Source organism: Hesperophylax consimilis, chromosome 16 (assembly GCF_061612785.1).
Source record: "Hesperophylax consimilis isolate HC1 chromosome 16, BYU_Hcon_1.0, whole genome shotgun sequence".
Classification (NCBI taxonomy): Eukaryota; Metazoa; Arthropoda; class Insecta; order Trichoptera; family Limnephilidae; genus Hesperophylax; species Hesperophylax consimilis.
In genome coordinates, this window is record NC_142851.1 from 23,928,600 (window position 1) to 23,952,548 (window position 23,949).

At 30.5% G+C, this 23,949-nt stretch overlaps 2 protein-coding genes across 2 annotated transcripts in view; one reads left to right on the top strand and one right to left on the bottom strand.

Annotated features, from left to right (window-relative positions):
- The window catches only part of LOC149416907 (neurexin 1-like), a 460,023-nt gene that overhangs the window by 338,084 nt on the left and 97,990 nt on the right, over positions 1–23,949 (bottom strand). The window lies entirely within an intron of this gene.
- Positions 10,569–23,949, top strand: part of LOC149416909 (uncharacterized) — a 178,581-nt gene continuing 165,200 nt past the window's right edge. Inside the window, exon 1 of the mRNA XM_089641044.1 lies at positions 10,569–10,846. The gene's annotated coding sequence lies outside the window, so the exon portion shown is untranslated. The remainder of the gene's footprint in view (positions 10,847–23,949) is intronic.

Consider the following 23,949-nt stretch of genomic DNA (forward strand, 5'->3'; position numbering starts at 1 on the left):
TATTATATGAAATGGATTTCTAAAGATACATATTCGTATAGTGCTTTATAATAATATGTTGTTTATTGCATAACTTAGATGTTTTTATTATTATACATGTCACAAAGCATGTGATACACTTCAGGCCGCCGGCCGCTCAGAAAAGTCTCACAGTGAACTGGGCTGTAAACCGTTATTTTACTTTTGGTCTTTACTTTTCTGCGCGGTGGTCCTGAATTCGCGCGGGGAACGTCAACAAGTAGCGACGGCGATACCGTACAAGTACCGTATCGGGCGTGAAAAGCAAATATTCTAACTTAAAATATTAATTTAACTATGAAATCTTAATCAATTTTCTTTTTTTTTTTAATAACATCAATTATAATAGACGGTTAACATTGGTAAAAAAATTACTGGAATTCCTTGTTGAAGAATTAAATTTTTTTCCATACATAATGCTTAAGCGACGTGGTTTTCACAGTTCTAATGACGTCACACTACACCCCGCCTGTTACCGCTCGGATTCCGCTCGTTTTGGCGGGCTTAATAAAATTTAAACTTTGAAAATTAATTTAACTATGAAAAAAAACTTAAAAAAAAAAAAAAAAATACCAGTATTTAAGTTTGAATGCGAACATTGATAAAAAAAATAAAAAAAATGGACTCAACTTCCTTATTCTTGCCTGAAACCAAATTTTGTACGAAAAAGGTCGGGCAGCCGTTCCACTTAAGGCAAACCTTAATGCGAATTAATCACTATTTTGATTAACTTTATAACGAATTGGTCTACATTATGTTTACCAAAAAAATAAACTTTAAATAAATTGAAGGTCTTCCTATCGCTTCGCTTGAGTAGAATACAAATAAAAAATAAATTACTCAATAAAAAATATAAATGCAAACTACTAAAAAAAATTTTTTTTCAATAGAAATGTATGAACGCAAAAAGGAAACAACTTTTAAAAAATACAGTATTATACCTAAAATTATCTGTAACAGTTTCACTTGATTATTTTTTTTGCTTTCTTATAAAATTATTTACAAAATAAATAAAAACCAGTTTTTTGCTTGAAACGGAAAGTTTCTAGACTCTGTTTGTCAAGCGATTGTAATGCCTATTACCTACGATATAAGGCATACCAAGAATATACACATTTTTGGCTTGTAGCTTCCTATTAATATAATATCTGAACACTTACATGCAAATACTACATTTGTTATTATGGGATTAAACTCAAATATCTTGTTAATCTTAATACTTGTGCTTACTTCCTACGTCTGTCTTGACACAGAAAAATTATCTATAGGTTTGTTTGTATGTTTTATAACTATTAATAAATAAAAATAAGATTTCTCCAGACAAAGCCAAATGGACAGTTTTCTTTGGTGGTTCCTGTGTTATATATTATGAATATTTAATTTGTAATAGTTTTCTTGTCAACGTAGTTGTTCGAAAATATTAATCCACTTGGAATGTTACATTAATGTCAACCTTCATACAAATTTCAAGTCGCAAGAAATGTTAAAAAAGGTTAATTATTAGTTCAGCTGTTTTCAACCTTTCAATATTAGTGTTCTTCCCAAGGCATATGAAGGAAAACCCGTATTTTGCGTAAGGAAAAATTATATTGAAAGATTGCGGCTATTTTTTTCTGCTAGATTGAAATCCTTATTCCCGCGGCAAATATCGCGAATAAAGTGAAAGATCTCGTCTGGCTTGGTCTGGGACCAATTATTATTTTTATATACCTTTATATTTATTCATGTTACACTTTAAACGATTTTCTTAAGTCATCAAGCATAAAATATTACCTAAATTAGAAAATAGAAGTGCAGTTTTGAAAGGGTTAAATGAATGACTATTTTTTCCTTATTAACAAAAATTATCCCTGTGTGTAGAAACATAATAAAAATGAATTATAGAAATCTAAGCCAAAACAAAAAAGGCACATCAAATAATTTCCTATGGTGTTATTATCAAGCATAAAATATAATCTACATGTGAAAACATAAGTGCACTACTGAAACAGTTAAAAGAATGTTTTCTAAAGTAGGGTTGTGATTGACACTAATAGGAACAAGAATATAACATCGGTCAACGGCAAACAAACTTCAATAAATCATGAATATAATAATCTTATAAAAATATTTTTTTATAAATTTGTTTCCTTTGGTTAATTTTCGAAGGCAAATAATTTTACTGTAGTGAATATTATAAAACGAAACGTGTAACAGCAGAATGTTATTATGTAGATACTTGAATGTGTCCATCTTCGTGTCACCTGTTTCTGTACTTCATCACCTGTTCCTGTATTTCATTTTATTTAACCTAATTTCAATTTTATATTTGTAATATTTATATTTTTTTGTAATACCTGCATCAACAGTAAAGCGGCCCTGGGGTGATATCTCACAAAAGCGGCGCTGTACAAATTTTCCAATAAATAAATGAATTTATGGTGTTTTTTATTTGAAGTTATTTGGTGGGTGATTAGACAACAGGTACCTTGATCATGCATACAGATTATGAATAACATAATTTCCTTCTAAGTGTAAGTAAAATGGATACAGTGCCGCACGAGTTGCACCCTGTTATGTATAGTAGGTATGGTAGCCAGATAACATGAACACAGAACGCAATCTAGTTAATCAACTACAGAAAATAAAATTCCAGAGAAAAAACAAATCCTGTCTACAATTTCAGCGACTAGAATCATTCGAATTTCATTCGTATTCCTAGGGTCTCGGACTGCAATACGGTATATTTCTGCTTGCTTTCCTGTTCTTCTTGCGATCTATATTATTTTTTTTTATTTCTTCCGGCCTTTTTTGCGATTTGGAACCTGAACTTTATCCAGATAAGTAACTTTGAAACGGATTCTCAAAATAAATTAAAATGTTCCGGGATAAAAACGTTCCAGATCCATTGAATTTTCAATACAGTTGAAATTATGAGAAAGCGGAGGATCCCCTTTCTTTCAAATTTCTAACAAGATCAGAAATTTCGACCATCTCGAATTTCAAGCAATTTCGTTCGTAGCTGACAGTTTTTAGTAGCTCAAAAATTGAAAATATGTGATGACGTTAAAATAATTGAAGACGTACTGTAGGAATCTCAAAGTGGCAAGTCAAAAGCGAGACAATTGTATTTATTTAGATTTCGTAATTTTAGTACTAAACTGCCACGCGTCGCGTAAGGTCGTGTGCCACCTCTAAGTAAATTACATTTGAAAAGTGCAAAAATGCCTTTTTGTGTGATAAGAAAATGTTTTCATTATTTGACAAACAATAATGAAAGCTAAGAAATAAGATTTAAATCTTAAATATTATAAATATACGATTATTTCGATTGCTTCCCGAAGATTTTCAGCGTCATTAGAGAAATAGCGAACGTAAGTATAAAAGAGACAACCTAATACCAGAAGATGGTCTCATACAGTATTGCGTGTTCGTCTTGTAGTGTAAGCGAGTAAAGGTAGTCGATGTAAAAAATAAATGAATAAAGAATAAAAAAAACGTGACATCTGCATCACTACGTTCACAGGTCAACGTGCACACTGATTCTACGCACTCAACGAGTGGTCTCTAGTTCCTAAGTTTCTTTAGTTGATTAAACCTCTTTTTTTTAGGTTAATATTTTTATATGTTTCACTTTTTTTACATTAACTCCATTAGCTAAATTCTTAGCAGACGCAAATCATAGCTTGTCATGTCTTCCTATTTGAGGATGATTAGCTTAGTTTATTATTTCATTTAGCCAACTACTGTCAAAACAAACAATTATAAATAAACCAAACCAACAGAAGATGCAAATATAATATCACTCATAGATGAGAAATTAAATTAGAGGCGTGACACCACCCCCTCCATTTTTAAACGTCTCACGCCGGCATGGAAGTGTAGATTTGCGTTGCGTGTGAAAAGTGTATTTATAAAGCTTCTATTGCCATATAAAATGTTTACTCAGTACAGATATCTTGATTTGCATAAGTAACGTACCCAGTATGTTTTTACCATTACTGTATATTTTATCTCACTCACACCTGTGATGTAGAATGTAGTGTTCGACGCAAATACGAAAAAACCGCACACTCTCGTTTATGTACTTCATTCATACGCAAGTATTCTTTGAATATCTTTAAACTACGAAAGAAGAAAAACAACATTGCACCGGGAATAGACGAAATAACAACTCCTGTTGTAATTGTAACTCCTGTTTTTAAATTATTCAGCCCCAACGAAATATCAATTATTAAACTATATTTCTTGTCTGAAAATTGAAAAGTTTGTGAAAAAACAATATATTTATTTTATTGAAGATACTTAATCCTAGCCAATTTGGATTTAGAGAAAAACCAGGTAATCATGATGCCATTGCAAAACTAACTAAAACTATATATCATGCATTGGATAACTAATATTAACGTAAGGCATTTGATAGTATCTCACAAACAAAACTAATTAATAAATTATAGACACCGGTATTATTGGCAAGGTTAGGTATTGGTTACAAAGCTATCTAAGTCAAAAGGTAAAATTAAATCACACACTAAGTGAAGATGAAATTTTGGGTTTCTCAAAATATAGTTCGATAACAATCTATTATCACTCAACACAGGAAAAAACCTATTATATTCCATTCTATCTACAAGATATGCCATAAAATTCAATTTCCAAAACCATTAATTACAAAAATTGTATTAATGACATTACATATAATACGGACTGCGCTATACTAAATCATATATGTTAAATATGTCGGAATCCTTATCGATAAAAAATGTTCCATGGAAAAACCATATCAACCTCACAGAGGAAAGAATAAGAAAACTTATCTCTGTCTTTTATAACATATGTACGTAAAATACTGAACCAGAAAACTATCAAAATTTTCTATTATGCATTAATACGTCCTTCCTTTTTTTAGTAAGGCATTATTGGGTGGGAGGGGCCTTTAAAGATACCTTACAGCCCAACAATTCAAAGAACTATTGTTAAAATCATCCTTAGGAAACTATACGACTTTAGTGATATTTCGGGAATTTAATGTACCAACTATCACAAAATTGTATACAATTAACGCCTCATATCAAATTTATAATGAATAATTCATCAATAAAGTTCACTCCTTAGATAGTTTAAGCAATAGAAGGGCAAAACAAAGGGCCTAATAGCCATCCCAATATCACGAACGACCACGGATTACCACCACTACTCGTATTTAGGTGTAAAATGCTACAATATATTATTGCCCAAAAACAAAATTAAGGTATACGAAAAATTCAAAAAGAAAATTATATCCCTGAAATTGGATAACAAAATATTGTACTATATACTATCTAGCATTTTAAAAACTTTGGCTATTGTTATAATATTAATTCTCTATAATTATATAGAAAAAACTGACCAAATAAAATATTTTGGAATCACAATAGACAATTACCTCAGATGAACACATCATATACACAACACAAATAAACTCCTCCAAACAACACACATTATCCTGAACATAAACATATTCAAAGTAAAACAATATACTATGGACTTTGCCTATCCATTAAGAATGCGGTATAATTGTTTGGGATGATGCAACAATCCCAGCTGTCGGTTATTTGGAAATTACACAGAAAACTATCATAAAGGTAATATTAAAAAAAAAAACATAGAAAGGCTGACAGTGACCAAATATTCAGCACCTTAAGGTATTAGATAAACGCCAAATATACGAAAAAACATTACTAAAATACATTTTTGACCAAAAAACTATATTTCAACAAACAAAAAATAACACTAATAGTTAGACGAGCGTACATACAAAAAAATAAAAACTCTGTCGATAAGCACAAGCTTTGAACAAAATCACTACAAACACCGGGCAATTAATCGTTTAATAATATGAGGAAAACAAAAAAAAATATACGAAAAAAAATAATATATGGGTTAAAGAACCAACACAGATGTATTACAAAAATAAATCTTAATAGATAAAAAAAATTACCTACATAGTACACAATATCGTACACAACCGAAATAATAATTACACACATATTGCTTAGTTTTTATTACTACCCAAAATAATAAAATTTCATTAATGTATTTTATTTTATATCTTTTATATTATTTATTTTATTTTATTTCTTTTATTTTATTTCTTAATGTTTAATTTAAATTCGTTTAACTTAACATACATACAAAACTGTTCATTTAAGAGGGCGATTTTTCACATATAATTGTAAAATGGGGGCCTCAGCGAAGTGACAGTTTTCTTACAGATCAAGTAAAAGGAACGCGTTTTGAAAATTTTGTGTACTGTTAAATAATTGTTATGAGTAAAAATGTTTGCGATTTTTTTTTAAATTTTTTTCACGCATGATATAAAATATTAAAATTAATAAAATTTAATGTATATTTCAGATACAAAAATCGAAAATGCAAGTTTGTCTAGTTTCTAAAATGGTGTTTATTTCTACGACATCTTCAACAGGAATAAATATACGGCACAATTAAAAATACATTAGAAATATTCTAAAATTCTATGAGAAATTGTAAATTTAGACAGCAAATAAACTACCCTCTTCCGTTATATAAACGATGTACACTTTTTTTATGGCTGTTAAATAATATCGGTTTACAAATACTAATACAAATTGAAATATTAATAATATTAATAATTTATTTTTCAATTTGTATTAGTATTTCGGATGACTACTTATTGCTTATAATTATGTGTTATCCTTTATGCCATGCATAAAACCTTGTCTTATAAATGTTAGTTTATCATTAAAAAAATAATATCGGTTTAGTCGCCTTTTTTGTTTTAAAGAAAAACAAATATTCCCTGGTTACGAATAACCTGACAATATTTGAAAATCTCCTACTACCCCCACAGTAAGCGGAAAATGTTGCTTGTGTTGTGTTGGAGGACTTAGCGAGCCGAGGAATTAAACACATTACGCCTGGGTGGGACCCAAACGCGATGTCAACTCAGCCACCGAACGGTCATCTTTTGTTTATTATTAGGGTTTTTACGTACACGGTTATTTATCAATCGTATAAAATTTACACTACGTTTATTAGTAAGGCTGACTGTTTTTACATGCGTTATAACACTGATTAAATAAATTTTACATTACTATATGAAATAAAGCTTGGTGAATACATTTTTTCTATACGAGCTTAATAAATTTATTATTCTTTATATTTGCTTTACTATTATTTTTTTTCATTTCAATTCTGTTTAAATTTATTTTTTAAATAATTAATTAATTTATCTTTATTTTCATCTCTTTCTTATTATCAGTTAAACCTATTTAACCTATACCTATTTTAAAACTGAATGAATCATGTATTACATTTATATAATCATACACAAATTTCGACTACATACGGACATGTGTCTAGTGTGGTAGTCGAAAAGCATCTAAAAAACCTGTATCCAAATATATTTTTATAAATAAAGAAAAAAAAAAAAAAAATTGTGGACTTTTATTTGAAAAATTATTATTTCATTTTATTAACATGGTTTGCCGGGAATGAATTGCGTTGTTTGTTACTGCTGTGGCAGGTTTCACGTTGTAGGTCCACGTGATTTTAAAGTAGCATTGTGACGGCAATCATTAGGGAGTGTTTTTGACAGATTTCATCTCTGCTTCACTACCTCACCTGCTCGTGATTCAAATAGAAGCTGTTTAGTGTACACGTGTACACTCTATACGTAGTACACTAGAGTGGTAAATAAGTACTTCTCGTAGTAAGGAAAGGTGACATTTAAGGCTACGTAATAAGCGTTCAAAAATAAGAAGAATATGGGTTGAGAAGGAAATATGTAAATGGAAATATGTAAATGTTGAAGGCAGCGCGCTAACATGAAAAAAATGTATAAATAATAGGAGTAATAAAGAATAACTTATTGAAATTAGACATCGACAAGATCGGCCTTTGTTGAGGTTGTTATCGCGGTTGACTCCAGTCTCTGGGAAGAAAGGTACAATCCTTCATCAAACTAAAGAAAACATATACAAATATATATCCTAAGTTTTACAAGACATTTTAAAAGTTCACAGCAGTTTTCAGCAGAAAGGTTCAATCCACAGTAAAAAATAAAAAAAAATCTTAAAAATTTGTCACTAGCCGGCGAAGATGGCGCAACTAGATCGAAAATAGAAAATATATGTATTTTAGTAACAAAACTTTGTTATTATTTTTTTGATAAATTAATGTTTTAAAGACAAGATTTTATTTATGCATAGCACAAAGGATAACAATTATTTTTATAAGCAATAATTGTTCGCCTGAAACACTCATCCACATTGAAAAAATCTCCTGATAAAAAATACATGACGCCAACGGGACTCGAACCCGTGTCCATTCGATTTCCGGTCGAAAGCTCTGACCACTGAGCTATGGGGGCTTATTTAGAGATTTAGCACTTACAATGCCTTTCTCATATAAAAATAAAGTTGGTTGTTCTCAGGTGAAAAAATGTAAAAAAGCAGTAATTGTTGAATGAAACACTAGCATATATTGAATATTTTCTCGGGTAAGAAATAAGCCCCCATAGCTCAGTGGTCAGAGCTTTCGACCGGAAATCGAATGGACACGGGTTCGAGTCCCGTTGGCGTCATGTATTTTTTATCAGGAGATTTTTTCAATGTGGATGAGTGTTTCAGGCGAACAATTATTGCTTATAAAAATAATTAAAACTTTGTTGTTTACGGGTTGATTTTTTTAAATTGTCAAAGTTGGACGGGTTGTGTCGGAGAATTTGAACAATTCATCAAATTTTAACGTTTATTTTCAGGTTCTGTGAAAGATTTTTTCAAGTTCTGTTTTTATTTCAGTTCTGTCAAGCAACTAGCCTATAATGATATAATAACAGAATTTGAATAGGACTTTCACAGAACCCGTAAATGAACGTTGAAATTTGATGAATTGTTCAAATTCTCCGAAACAACCCGTCCTAATAAGTGTTCTCGGATATTTGAAGTAAAGCAATTTACCCGTTGCACATGATGGAGGTGATTAAATGTTATTTAGTTCTGTGAACAGTAGATCTCGCATCCAAAAAAGTGTGTTTCTAATTTTCTCTTATTTAATAATTGAAAAAAAAACAATACACACGTCCTACCTTTTGTCAGATACACGCTACTGTTGAATAGCCAGACATTTCCCAACCTTTTTTACCCATCTCTTTCCCCTCGCCCGCGCCACTCCTTGAATTGCACAACATGTTACAAATTGGCAAAACCACAGTTTTATTAGATCCGGTAGATGGAATCTTGTTTGGTATTCACAAAAAAATTGAAATTGAAATTGCAATGAAACGCTAACAATGTGTACACTAGTGATATTTGTAAGTATTATCCATGTGTTAGCTTTACTTAAATAAGTGTTAAGGTGGTGTCCAAGACGTGTCAGATCTTCTATTATATTAAATCATTCATCTTATAATGATCAAAGCAACTTGGCCTAAGATTGATGATTTAGGGCATTTTTGTTATTAGGATAGATCCGTCAGTTGCGTCAAATCTCGAGCTGAGATTCACAGAGTGTTATTAAATCGTTTCTGTCAAACACCTGTTTCTTTTTACAAAATTGTTAAATTTATATTAACCCATTTATTTTTGGATGGAAATTCGTTTGAAATATTGGTTAAAAATTGATGACAATAGATTGCGGAAAAACGCGTCAAACGAGTAACTCCCAGATAATAGCCGGACTCCGATAGAAGCGCATACTAGAAGAAGATAGGAACTGTTGATTTTAAATATGATATATAAGTAGATAAGCAAGTATAAATATGAACAAGAAAGTATAATTATATTATTTTTAAACCCCACAAAAGTGATCAAGTGACCAACTGATCCCAATCGTCTGGAGCCAGTGAGACTATGGCACCCCCGATTGGGGTATGTTGTGGGGCTAAATGTTAGGAGAATAGGAAGGAAATGAAGGAGAGAAAGGTCGGAAAGTACCTGGTTATTTAGATCTGGTCACCAAACACGGCCAATGCCAATTCAAGCAATGTTTCGCTTCCCAACGGTGATCTTATACCAACCAGGGCGATACTGAGAGTATCTTCAAATCTCGAAATGAATAAGTAGGCTACATTTGACAAAGATAATAATAATAGTAGAAGAAAGCAAGAAGTAAATGTTTCTTTCTGTTTCTGCTGCAAAGCTGAAAGGATCCCTCCCCCCCAACTTTGCTTTCAGATCTAAAATTTCAGAGATGTAGCGTTATTTTAACAAATCCTTCAATTGTGTCAACTTTTGAAAAGAAAAAAAACACTGTTTTATTGAAATAGGTAATTACAGAAATTTTAAGATCTTTTACCATCTCTCATGAATCGTTTATAGTGCTCGTACGTAACCAGGCGGGTAGAAAAGAGTCTAATGTAAGCGCTTATAAATTATTTCACTGCGAGACAGAATATTATTATCTTGGCCTAATCCGAGTATTGTATGGCGTAGCTATTTTACCTTCTAGCTGGAGGAGTAGAGGCAAGAAAACCGAGCACAACCGAACACCAACGGACTTTCCCGAGCTCCATATCAACTTCTCCAAGCTCTCGTTAGTTGGAAAGCCGGTTCAGTCTGGCAATGTCCACTCTCCGGTGAAACTGAAAATACATGAAAAAATAGATAAAAATTAATAAAATATAAAACGTTTAAAAAAACATACTTTTTTTTCTTGGCGCGTTGGCTTGCTATTGTGTTGGAATGAATATGGCGCGAAAGTGATGTGATTTTTATTGTACTCATCTATGAGTTATTATACTCTGACGTTTCATTCAAGAAGTGAGTGGAATGTATCTTTCGTAAAGTTTCAAGGAGTGATCTTCTGAGATTTACCGGTATTTTTTGAGGTAAGACTTTTATTATAGTATACCATACTACAAATTTGTCGTATATTTTTTTTTCTCTTTTTATTCTAACTAAATTATTTGTTATAATAAAACTTAGGTGTTTTGCATTTTGGTAAATAATTGTTTTATCACTAAAAATGATGCCACAAAGTGACTTTACAATAATTGTCGGAGAAGAAATTAAAAATGTTCATGAAAATTTAGAAATCAGATTTTTTTAAATGCCACTAAATTTAAATGTTCTGTTAAAAACCTAATACTACGCCATTCTTTTAAAAAATTTTTAATAGAAAATATTTTTAACGACCAAGACCAAGGACAACATTTTTTCACCGTACAATTAATTATCATAGATAATGCTTGCGTGCATTTACATTCTAAGCTAGCAAGCCTAGAAAAACATTTGAATATTCACATACCTATTAGATGTTGCCACTTGGCTCTTGAATATCGTCTGTTCTTACGGTGTTAAAGTCATATACGAGATAATATAATATGCTATCTAGTTACCTGCATCTATTGGACCTTCTTGGTTTTTACACAATACCTATAGTGATGAATTCCGTGCTTCTCAGTGCGTAGGTCGGTATGCATACAGTTTTTTTCCATTCTCCCATTTCTTCTTTATTTGACAGTAAGCCAGTCCCATGAATTAAGATGCATGATAATTAAATGTTGCTCCCTGGAATCTGAATCTTTTTCCCATTGAGACAGGTTATTATTTATTTATTAACGGACAATGTCCAATTAGAACATATAACATATGACACGAAGAGATGTTAAACTATAGGATAATTTAAAAATTTACAGCTTTGACATAAAAGCATAAAAACAATAAAGATAATGTCAAGTCAAGACAGGGACATTTTTTGACGGATTTAACGACTATGTCATATAAATAAAAAAATATTACTTACGTAAGCACTGACAATCATTAAGACCACAAAAAAGTCAAGGTCCTGACATTAGTTGACAAGTCTGAGATAAAATAAATTGAATGTACCAACGTACATAGAATACTGAAAACTGAATACCTTTTTAATCGGCTTTATTCAAAATGTAAGACAACAGCCATGAGGTACAAAGCTGTGAATTACTGAAACGTGCATTTTCGAAACTGAATTAATATAAAATCGTCGGTTGGTCGCAGTACACCCCTTAAATAATTACTAAATTAAACATAATAATTTTTTTTTCTGTATCACTAAAGGGTTGTACAAATTTGTATTAGCTAAAATTTGCTCAATGATTACCGTTGCCCATTATTATTATGTATATCATAATTATGGGTGTAAAAGTCCCTTTGATTGTATAATATATATATTAAAGAAAATTCTTAGATCCACTTTACAATACGCTATTATTAGTTGGGGATCCGCGTATAAATGTAACCTTCTTCCAATTGAAATTATACAAAGAACAATTATTAAAATTTTATTTAAAAAATCCTTTGACTACCCAACAGAACGCCTGTTTGAAGAATTTCAAGTACTTACATTTAAAGACCTATATATTAAAAACTCATTAATCCAAATTATAAAAGAAAAAGATAAATATCAATTTTCAAATGAAAACAGAACGCGACTTAGACATGTTTTTCTATGCCCAAAACTAAATACGTCTTTTGCACAACATCATTATACTTACCAGGGAAGAACTTTTTTCAATCGTCTACCAGAAGAAATCAGAAGCATTAATGATAAAACCCGAATACTGCTCTCTGTCAAGAGACACTTTAAAAATATTCTGAAAAAAAAAACTCACAAATATCCTTAATTTTCCATAACTTCCTTTCCTTTTTTAAAATTTATCATATTAATATATTATCCTTCACTACTATCAAAAAAAATACTACAGCAAACATACATTTATGTACAATGAATTATTTAAGTACTAACTAACAACAACATTTATGTACACTCCCCTTCCATACACAAGCAAATGCTTTCAATGGAAGAGTAGTAAAAAAAACCCAAGATGTAAAATGAATTATGTACCATGTAAACATATTATTAAAAATAAAAATGAATACAGGCCTCAATCAAATAATGACTTCAGTTTTCCCAGTTGGTAGAGTCTATTAACATCCGAAACCAAAAGTTCTCTTTAGGTCATCAGCTAATATCATCTCCTGGTGACCGCTGATTCTTTTTCCAGCCAAGCATACCACACAAAGATATTAAAATTCCAACGTCTTTCACCATGCCACGTTCCAAGCAAATTATGGGTTAAAATTAACCCAATGGTCTTTCTATTTCATGAGATTATTACTTACCAATACCAAAGATCCTTCTATTAGTGTGTAATTGATATGTTTGTCACAATTTTCTTGTTTTTTATTTATTTATTTATTTATACCGGGTTTTTACAGACGATCTCACTTACGTGAGAACAATCCAGTTATAAAAACTCAGCATACAAATACACATACAAAGACACATTTATTCTCATATACCTTAATAAAGATTATAATTTAAAAAAAAAAAAAAAAATTCAAAATAAATATGAAATACAAATATTTCAGAAAAGTAAGAGACGCAAGTAATACATAATATAATCAGTGCAACATATTATTTAACAAGAGCAGATTTTTTTTTCTGAATTCAAACAAATTATCGACAAAAATATCTACTTCAGCACACTCAATCTTATTGTACAATCTACACATTTGGGTCAGAGGGCTAAAATAGGCGATATTATTTTTGAAAATATTCAGGTGAAAAATGTTATGGCGTCTTAAACAATGGGAATTGGGTACATTTATTTCAATACTTCTAAAACATAATGATGTATCAAGATGTCCGTGGATAATTTTATGCAAACATATTAGGTCAGTCAATTGCCTTCTTATTTTAAGTGTATTAATCTTAAAGTATTCACGACCGCGACGTGCGTCGTACGATCTAAGATGGTCATTTGAAAGATAATAGTGTAAGCATTTTTTTAACCGATTCTATAATGTTTTCATACTTGCAATAATGTGGATTCCAAATAGTGATTCCATATTCAAGTTTACTTCTAATTAAGGCATAGTCAAGGGTTAGAATTGATTGAGGATCTTTAAAAGGTTTAGTTATTATTTTTAAGTGATCTGGACTTATTGTCATTAATATGTAAATCAAATATGAATTTAGAACCAAGAGTAATTCCTGGATCTCTTATAGAAGACACTTTCTTAAGAATAATCTTATTAATGAAATAGGAAAAATTCTTTATAACCTTATTTCGAGTAAAGTTTAAAATGTAACATTTTTCAACATTTAAGTGCATATCATTGACAGTACACCAGTTATTAAGTGTATCGAGATCCTTTTGTAGCACTAGATGATCGGTAACAGACTTAATTTTATGAAAAACTTTAAGATCATCGGCGAAAAAAGCATAATCACGGTTTAATTTCGAGCCAAGGTCATTTATGAATATAAGAAAAAGCAGGGGGCCAAGATTTGACCCCTGTGGTACTCCAGAAGTTACTCTATTATATAAATATGATTTCAGCCAGCGCAATAAGTCTCCATGTATTCCTATTTGTTCTAGTCTCTTTAGTAAGATGAAATGGTTGAATATTTTCATCATTATTTGTATTTGTTGATAGTGAAACGTGAGTTTTTCAATAAAGAATGACGTTAGAGAATTTGACTTTTTCGTAAAATTAACGAAAAAGTGAGAAAATTATGACGAAAATAAGTTGCAAATTTAATTTTGTGTATCAGAATATATATATTTATGAAAGTATTTTTGCTTCTAGAATGAAGTTCTAAAATAACGGCTTAAACGAATGTATACGTACACAATTGTGCAAAAAAATGTTCTTGCTGGAATTGAAAACGGTTTCCCTCCGAGGCGTTACTTTCAATGGAAAATAATTTCTCCGAAAAGGGAAAATTGAAAATTTTGTGAATTGTTTCCGAGAAAACAAACATTTTTTGATTTTCACTCCATTGGCACAAAGTGTTTCGAATTGCCTACTGAGAAAAAATGAAACTAGGAAACTAAGTTATAGTTTGACAAAGGAATGAAATTTTTATACTTATTAGGTTTGTATATGTTATAAGAAACCTTTGAATGACTCAAAAAATCATAAGTACTTATTCTTTGTTTTACCTCTAATATTAGATTTTTTTTCTTCGAAGAAAGAACTTTGAGTTCACTCAGTTCAAGGGTCTGGAAACGATACGGCAACGGGAGATATGAAGTAAGTTTTTGTTTAAGCAAGTAAAAGTCTTATATTAAGATTTTTTTTTAATACATTTTTCATTAAAATATTATTTTCCCGTAGAAAAGTGATATTATGTTAAAGATTGAGCGTTGTAGTTATGACTTAGAGTTGTGCATCAAAATTATTTACTAAACAATATTTACATTTCTCTATAAAACTTTATTAACTTTATTAATTTGAACCAGTTTTATATAAAAGTATTCAATAGCGTACTAACTCTTCAATATTCATTTGTATGTTCCTTAGGAGACGCCAAATTTCTCTTTAGAATCCTGCACAGAAATGTGTAAAAACTTTAAAAATCTTTTAAAATTTCAATTAATTTAATGTTCCACAATCCATAATTTTGCAACGAACTTACTGTATACTTATTTTTTCATTAAGTACTCATGCGTTTCGCATTCCCTTCCCAGAATCCCTGGTAGATTATTAAAATACTTGTAATTCCTTCATAACCAACGTTTACCAGATTTTTGCTAAAGTTTAAAATTAGACTTCGAAAATCTATACCATATTTTTGTATACTGATATTTGTGAACCGAATGACACTCTTCAGATGAACCATTTTATGGAGTATAGAAGACACAGATTAATATACTGAGCTCTCACCAGATATACTTACTAATCGCTTAATCCAGATTATGGTAGATTACTTTCTGTGAATGGTTCCAAATCAATAAATTCATAAAACCTTTTCTATAAAATCATAAGAAAACATTTTAAATATCGTCAATCAGTCGGCATTATCAAAGAAAGAAAAATTAAATTGAAAGAAGTTGAAGTAAGAAGCAATTATAAAAAGGTTTTTACTTAGTGCTAAGTAGTTTGATTTGAATACGGTGAAAAATTAGAATTGCTGATTTATAAAAAAATATCTTTTAATTATTCGTTACCCGTTTAATACGGGATTTCAGGGCGTTTCCTGATAAATATTTTGTACATTCATAATATGTTGCAATACGTGTTCATGCACCTGCATTTTCCTTGACAATATATAATGACGAAATTCAAAAATGTTATGATTTTTATGGTCAGGTGTTTCACCATCATGGAAATACATTTCACATTTACTAAAAATTTAACAGGAAACTTATCAAATCATTCGTTAAAGGCTTGCAATCCCGTTTTTAACCAGATTCTATGAAGATATTCTTGGCAATACTCATTTTTTTCCGTGTAGAACTCCATTTAATTTTAAAGTTTTTCTTTTATGTATTCAGTAATATTAACATTCAATTTATGAAAAAAACGTTTATTTACTAACAAGTTTTGCTTTGGTATTTTAGTACAGAAAGCACTATCAAACAGTTAGATAATTACTTTGGAGGGCGAAACAGCTGCCACAAGTAATAATAATTACACCGCAGAACTTGTTTACATAAATAGTATTTTTACTAAATAAATAATACTATTATAGAAAAATTGTAAAATATGGTAAAAGAAAAACACTATCGTGCGCACTGCGGGTTGGTGTTTCAATCTGGTTGGAATGAATTAAAGAGTGCCCTCTTCTTTAAATGATTTGCTTGCATCAATTGATTTAAAACATTTATTAATTATAATATGTAAAAGTTGAAGTTTAGAGTTACGTTATCCTAATTTAATTTTAGTGTAAATAGCCAAACAAAACTCCAATTTAAAATAGGTAAATTCAATTACCATAAAAGATTTAACAATTAAAATATTTAAGCGTTGATCATCTAGACCATTCCTCTACTCTCTTCGAAGATCGCATCAAAGCGGCAGAACTTTGATAAAACCTTATCTCAAGGAGGGGTGATGAAAATTTCAACTTGAAATGCTTACCATTAAATTTTCATGAAGGAATTTGTGAAATCTTTCAAGTTCCTACACGGAGGCAGTCTCTGTGTGGTAGGAGAGACAATGATTACACAAGTTATGTTACTGAGGATCTAATGGGTGAATTTACAAAAACACGTTCCATTTTTTTCGTCGAGTAAAATAAGTCTCTTTATATAATATCTGTCAAGAAGCTATAAATTCACAATTTATAAAAAAAAAATCTTCGAATTTTTTTGTTCTATTTCTGCATTGTAATTGAACATTGGTTCTATTACAAAAACGGTCAGCACTATAAGGTTTTTTTTTCAATGTTTAAAACGTAACATCTCCTTATAACAAATTTAGTACATTTTATAACAAATATTAAAAATATTTAAGGATCGGCGTAGGATAAACGACCGATGCTTTTTTTCAAACTTGTAAATTCAGAGCTCAACTGTTGCAATCTTCTGATTTTGGTCAATTTAAGAGTACCTAAAGAGTACAAACAAAACTCACCAATTCCTCGCTTATACTGCTTAGCAAATGAATATACCAGTGTTGTCTACATTTTTATTACAATAAATTCGATATTTAAAACATACTCAAACTTTTTTTTTTCAGTTTATAATTAATATTTTTCTATATTTTATCCAATTGTATACCTCTCTCATGTAAGATATTATTTTTTGCTACCATTGTTTATAACCCTTGTGTACAAAATTGTAAGCATTTCAATTTACAACACCGATTCTAGTTTCTCTCTGCATATAACGGCACCATGAAGTAATTACAACCGAAATAATCCTTTGGGGGATCAATTGTTAACTGTTGTTAACCGAGGGGTTAACTGGCAGAGGGACCAACTTTTGGGGGGGGGGGGTCAACAGTAGGGGGATCAAAAGTCGGGTCACCGGAATCAGTATACGTGCGTCGAGAATTATCTGCAATACAGGTGGGAATACATTAAGGCCCAGTTAAGATGAGTTTCTAACTAGGCAGATGTCTGTTCTAAGAAACTAATCACGCCTTTGCATGTTGTACAAAATACTTATAGTTACATTACGTGATATCAATTTATATAGATGTTTAATGAAATTATATCTTTGTCGCCCCAATTACCTCCATCTTTTCACGTTTATGTTTACGTTCGATATTTTCTACAGATTTCTGCCTTATATTGAATTTTAAAATTTCCTACGAATTGTCAGTTTTGATTTCTAGATCGTAGTTTTTCGATCAAATTTACTAATAATAAAAACTATTAAAAAATGATAAGTAGTAGAAGTATGACAGTTATTTTATGTAATATTACTACGTATTTACCTATGTTGTTTACATATATGGTAGTTATTATGACTAGCCATTTTTAAAAAAATAAATGAAACTTTTTAAAGCCTTTTAAAACACTTTTTATGGGACTTTTATAATGAAATGAGATGAAAGAAAACATATTTTTTGTTTTACTACACTGCAATATTTATTAAAAGCATCTCTGCATCATCATTAAAAGAATTTTCGGGAAAACCCTTTGTTCTTCCTAACATCTTTTGTTTCGACAAATTAAATACATTCAGTAGCTTTAAACAGTTAATCGCTTCGAAAAATTTAAATAATTATTATTTTAAAATAATAAAATATTCACTTTAATTCATTTGAAATATGTACAACGGTTCCATGATAACTCAACACAGTGACAATTCAACAAACTTTTAAAAAGTGATGTAAAGTCATTAGAAACGATGAAAAAAAAAATTAACCTAACCTAACCTAACCTACTTAACCCAGTTAATAAAGTTTTTGTTTCATCTCTTTCCATGACTTTATATAACTTTTTAAAAATGTGATGAATAATCATTGTGATGATTTATTCGGTCACCATGTACAACATAGCTTCTTATCTGAAGCATTGGGTTGTCCCTAGTTTATGAAGCACATATTTAGATCTTATCCCCTTAGAAGAAAATGTTTGACCCAGTTCTTTCAACGACAATTATAAGGTGGCACAATTACAATTTTTTCAATAAATCATTCTGTTTACTTTATGGTAAATAATATTACAATTCAGCAGAATGAAAGAAAATTTGCTCCCAAATATTCTTGTAATAAAACAATTTAGATGCTTTTAATCATTCCCATGTGGCGATTTGCCAAAGATGGAGAAAAAATTTTTTTTTCCAATTTTCCTCATCAAATTGTTTGGAACCAAACTATTGTTTATTTTTATTTTTTTTAAAGAATAAACAATTATACAGAACATATTGCAAAAAATTTCACATAATTATCAACTTTACTAGAACAAAGCCTTTATTGAGTTTGACAATTTACACATTTTAACGAAGCAATACCAAGTAATCACTGCATAAACACGCAATATTACAAGTAGAAATTATAAAAACTTATATGGGTGGCCAGCTGGATATTGTGAGAATGCACTGTAACTATATTTGATCGATATCGATAGTGATTGTCAGTTTTTAACAAATTTATCGAACTTAATATAAAAAAAAATGAAAAAAAATTGAAGCACTGTTTTTCACATTTAAAAAAAATACAATAATTGGACGACTTGATATAATCTTGAAGAATATTAAAAGAAAGTGGATACTGATACAAAAAGATTCTTTGACAAAAAAATGTTTTAGTAAATACCGCCACAAACTTCAACGAACAGCCATATCTAGTGGTACGGATTTGTTGTGTTCTTTTTTTTATGTATTATTGATATAAAATCTACAAAGTATTTGAATTACATACCGCTGTTGTATACTCATAACATAACGTTCCTTATAAATAAAGTAGGTTGATACTATAATGTAATAAATACTATAATAATAATTTCAATAATGTTAAGCATAAAAAAGGACCGTGCATTAAAAAAATGTGTTGGTCTTCAAGACTGCGATGGCCTGGACATATTGTTAAATGAATACCAGATGATAAAATACTGAAAAATATTTACAAGTTTGTTCTTCGGTGGAAAAAATCGTGTGGCAGAACAAAGAAGAGAAATGATTTCCCGGAAGGTATGAACTGTTGGGAAACACTAAAATTTTAGATGAATGAAACGAAGCTGAAAGAGAACATTTGTGGAGGAGAGTCAATCCTACACTTGGAATGTAGCAACGTTATGGGTGATGATGATGGTATTATGGAAATATTAGTTTTAAGGATACAAATCAGAATCTACTTTACAAACATAGGTAAGTATATTTTACGCAATAGAATTTTAGTTTTCCTAAAAGTAAAATTTATATAGTACATTTTTGAATATTTTTGAAAGACATTAAGTCAGCTACCAAACCTGACAAATATATTTTTCGGACTGTTGATTTACCAAAATTTCTCATTTACTGATTTTATTTTATAAGAAACATTTTTAATTTTCGTTCTTACTTATTTACCATTTTTTTAATTTATAAATAGGATTATCATACGGATATGAGTAGTATAATATGGTAAAAATATGCTAAAAAATGGCGTTTATTATATATAAATCCATCGATTTGTGAAAGAATAGACTTACCGGACAATATCCATTAATTTTCAAATGTGACGTGTGATTTACGCTCACTACTATTATGTATGCGAAAACGGTTTTTGTACAGTTAATTAAATATTTTTCCAATACAATGTGGCCCAAATTTCGTACCCGAATGAAAAGCCAATAACGAATGTGGAATAACTATGTGCCTTACATTTAAAATTATAAAAATTGTTTATTTTAACTCTCCCCCAATTTCGTCCAACACATACCAACTCTGTTCATTATATAAATAATATATGCCCAATTCACTTATTAAAATTATCCATATTGGTGCATGTATATCGTAATATTAAATATCAAATAATAATTGAAATAGAAAGGTTGCATTGCATCGTGTGCTTGTTCCTTGTTTCCGCTGCAATTAAAAATGAGCGCACGAGATTGCTCTGGTAAATCTTTAAACTCTCACATGGTTCAACTTGTAATAGCCCTGTTACCAACATAAACCCGAGTTTCAAATCAATTTGTACGCAATCTTTTGCTAACACTTGTGTTATGTTGGGCTGGACTTATGGCCGGTCTAACTCCGCAATATGACCTAGTTAGGTGGAAACACGTGGCAACCCAACGAATCATCTCCTTCCTCTCCCCACTGACTTCAGCGTCACAATAAATACAAAGATCGGGAATACCATAGTAAGACTGGCTCCGGGCGCCAACCGATTATTATCCTATCGCAGTGTATTTGTTATTTTCTAAAATCTAAATTTTCACATTTCTTTTGATATCTAATTATTTAATATTAGAAGGTTTACATTAATCGATCCATCTTTCGGTTTCAACGCTAATCCCTCTGCGGTTGGACATTAATTAGTGTCATAAAAATAATGGCATTAAGATTTAAAAATAATTTTTCAAAAATCGTAAATGATAAATCGGTCGTTAGTTTAACTGCGGAGTTTGATAATGAGAATGGAGAAGAAAATGCTACTTTAAAACATTATTTTGGTTTCCAAATAAAGTTAATTCGTTATAAAGTTGTTCATGAGAAGGAGTTCGAAAGGCTTTTTTCAACTTCGTAGAAACGCCTGGAAATTATGATATCGTAACTCAACCTTATAAAGTTCTTGAAATTGTATTTTGTAGCATTTCTATCACTTTATGGTTAGGAAAGTAGGTATTTCTAGAGAATCCTTTTTAAGCAATCCCCATAGTGATATTTTAAAAGAAGACCATAAAATTTTTGTGTGTGTCACTCTCTATAATGATAAAAATGACTTATTTTTAAATGCATGTGGTCTAAAAAGTTGTGTATGATATGTACATATTCAAAAGCTTAAAAATAAATCAATCCGATTCTCAAAGAACTTTTAAATAAAAAACAGATTTCGTGATTTGGGAAAAAATAAGATTGAAGGGTCTTTACGGTGACATGGTAAAGGATTAGGTCCTCTCTGTCGAATAAAAACATGTGATCCCTGCAGGATTGCACTTCCCAATACATACATTCCCGATACACTCATCAAATTATTACGTTGTGATTAGGTCAGAAGTCGTTGCAGAATCACCGCAGGCGGCGGTATTCAAAAGTAAATTGTTTTAATCCTGACTCTGCGACTGACGGGAACAGAACAAACCCACCGGGGACCAATGGCGTGACGAAACAGCGTCAATTTTTACTATTTTATATGAGTCTTAATGTTTATTGCATAGCTGAAATACAAAAATGTTTAGTTTCTCTGACTTTTCCTGACATGAATGATCGAATTGGAACAAACCGTTTTAATGTTCTCACAATTTTAAAATTTCTTCCAATTGGTACCGAGTAAGCTACAGGTTCTCTGATGGGTCCATCTAAGGAAGACGGTAGATGTCGCAATGGTAGTTTATTGCCGTGCAGCTAGCAAATAAGCTATTGCGGCGGCCTTCCAATTGATTCGCATTTTATTTATTTATTAACTCCTTTTTTAGTGATAAAATTACACCGCATTTATTACACATAACTGAACTGCCTCAGTAACAGACTGTTGTATTTATTTAGTGATAAATTGAAGCTATCCGCTGACTTGGTATAATTAATTGCCTCCATTCTGGGCAGTGAAGAATACAAGTGGTAGTTAATACCGGAATTTTCGCACTGAAACATTCTGACTTCTAGTTTTACGTAGTGGAATCCAAAAGCTTATCAATTTTGTAAATAACTACCAAGTTAACTCTTCTGTCCGATAATTTAAGCATATTCATGTCATTTAAAAGAGTATTGCAGTTCTTATATAAAGAGTATTATAGACTCTTAAGACAATCGGAAATTTGGCAAGATTCAGAGCATCAGAAATTTCTCCTTTCGATCTTCTAAGAAAACTCTGAAGTGAGTGGTAAATACCAATCTTGGACATAAGTGTACCTTTACATCACTTTATTCACTGAAGGAAGCTGGATCAACTAATTTTAGTAAAAATCAAATCTTTGAACGATAGAAATACACACTTTAAGTGTAGAAAAGAATAATTTTAATTATTATTTAAAAATTAATAATATTTCTGATTAACCTACCTACATTATCGACTGTGTGTTCCAATTCCGAAATTTACAACAATATCAAATCCGACTTAGAGTTTATTGAACCAGAATTATAGATAGACACACAACTGAAATTAGTATTTTGGAAGATCAACAAATGAGAATCTTTGTCTCAATTAAATTTATAGACCAAAATTAAATAATTATAAAAATAATAGTGGACCCCGCGATGCTTTGCTATTGTTTATGCCTTTTTAGGGAGTTTCCGACTTCTACCAGCATTCACTACTATATACTATACTGTTACTGTTAAAAAAACTACATTACATCGATTTTAATTTGACTTAGTATCTTATTCTGGTGTAGAGATATTGCGTTACGTATTCCTTGGACGTTCTCGACTTCTTATATATAATTCAAACCACTTTCTTAACATTTTTGGCACTAATAAGAATAAACTTTGAAGTGTTCAGCAACATTGGTTTCCTACTTTTTGATTTTTCATACAAAGGCTGAATTTTTATATTACAATATGTGCTCTTCTTCTCGTGTTCATCATTGACTATTTACACATATATAATTTCAAGCGATGTTTAACTTTGTTTTAACCCTGTTTATATGTTGCATCCAGTAGCGAATCGTTAATTTATAGTGTGATAGAGTGGTAAGTTTGAAAAATTCGACATTATTGATGTAGTTTTTTTCGAAAATTCAATTTTTTGTTTGAAGGTTTTCAGGAAATTTCAGTTTAGCCGTGCGCCGATATTCTTAAAATCTACATACAAAAACCGAATTTTCGAAAAAAAAAAAGAAAAAAGTATTTTGCTACAATAACATCGATAATGCAACTTTTTTGTAAAACAAGCACTTTAATACACCCAAAAGTCACGAGCCGCCACTGGTTGCACCCGAAACAGGTTACGAATTACACCTTTAAATGTACTTACAAATGGAATGTAAATAATTTAAACGAAACGAAATGAATAAGGGCGGGTTGTTTCGTAGAATTCGCACTATTGTCTAAATTTAGTTTAGTTTATTTTCAAGTTCTATAAAAGATTTTTTCAAGTTCTTTTATCATTTTAGTTCTTTCAA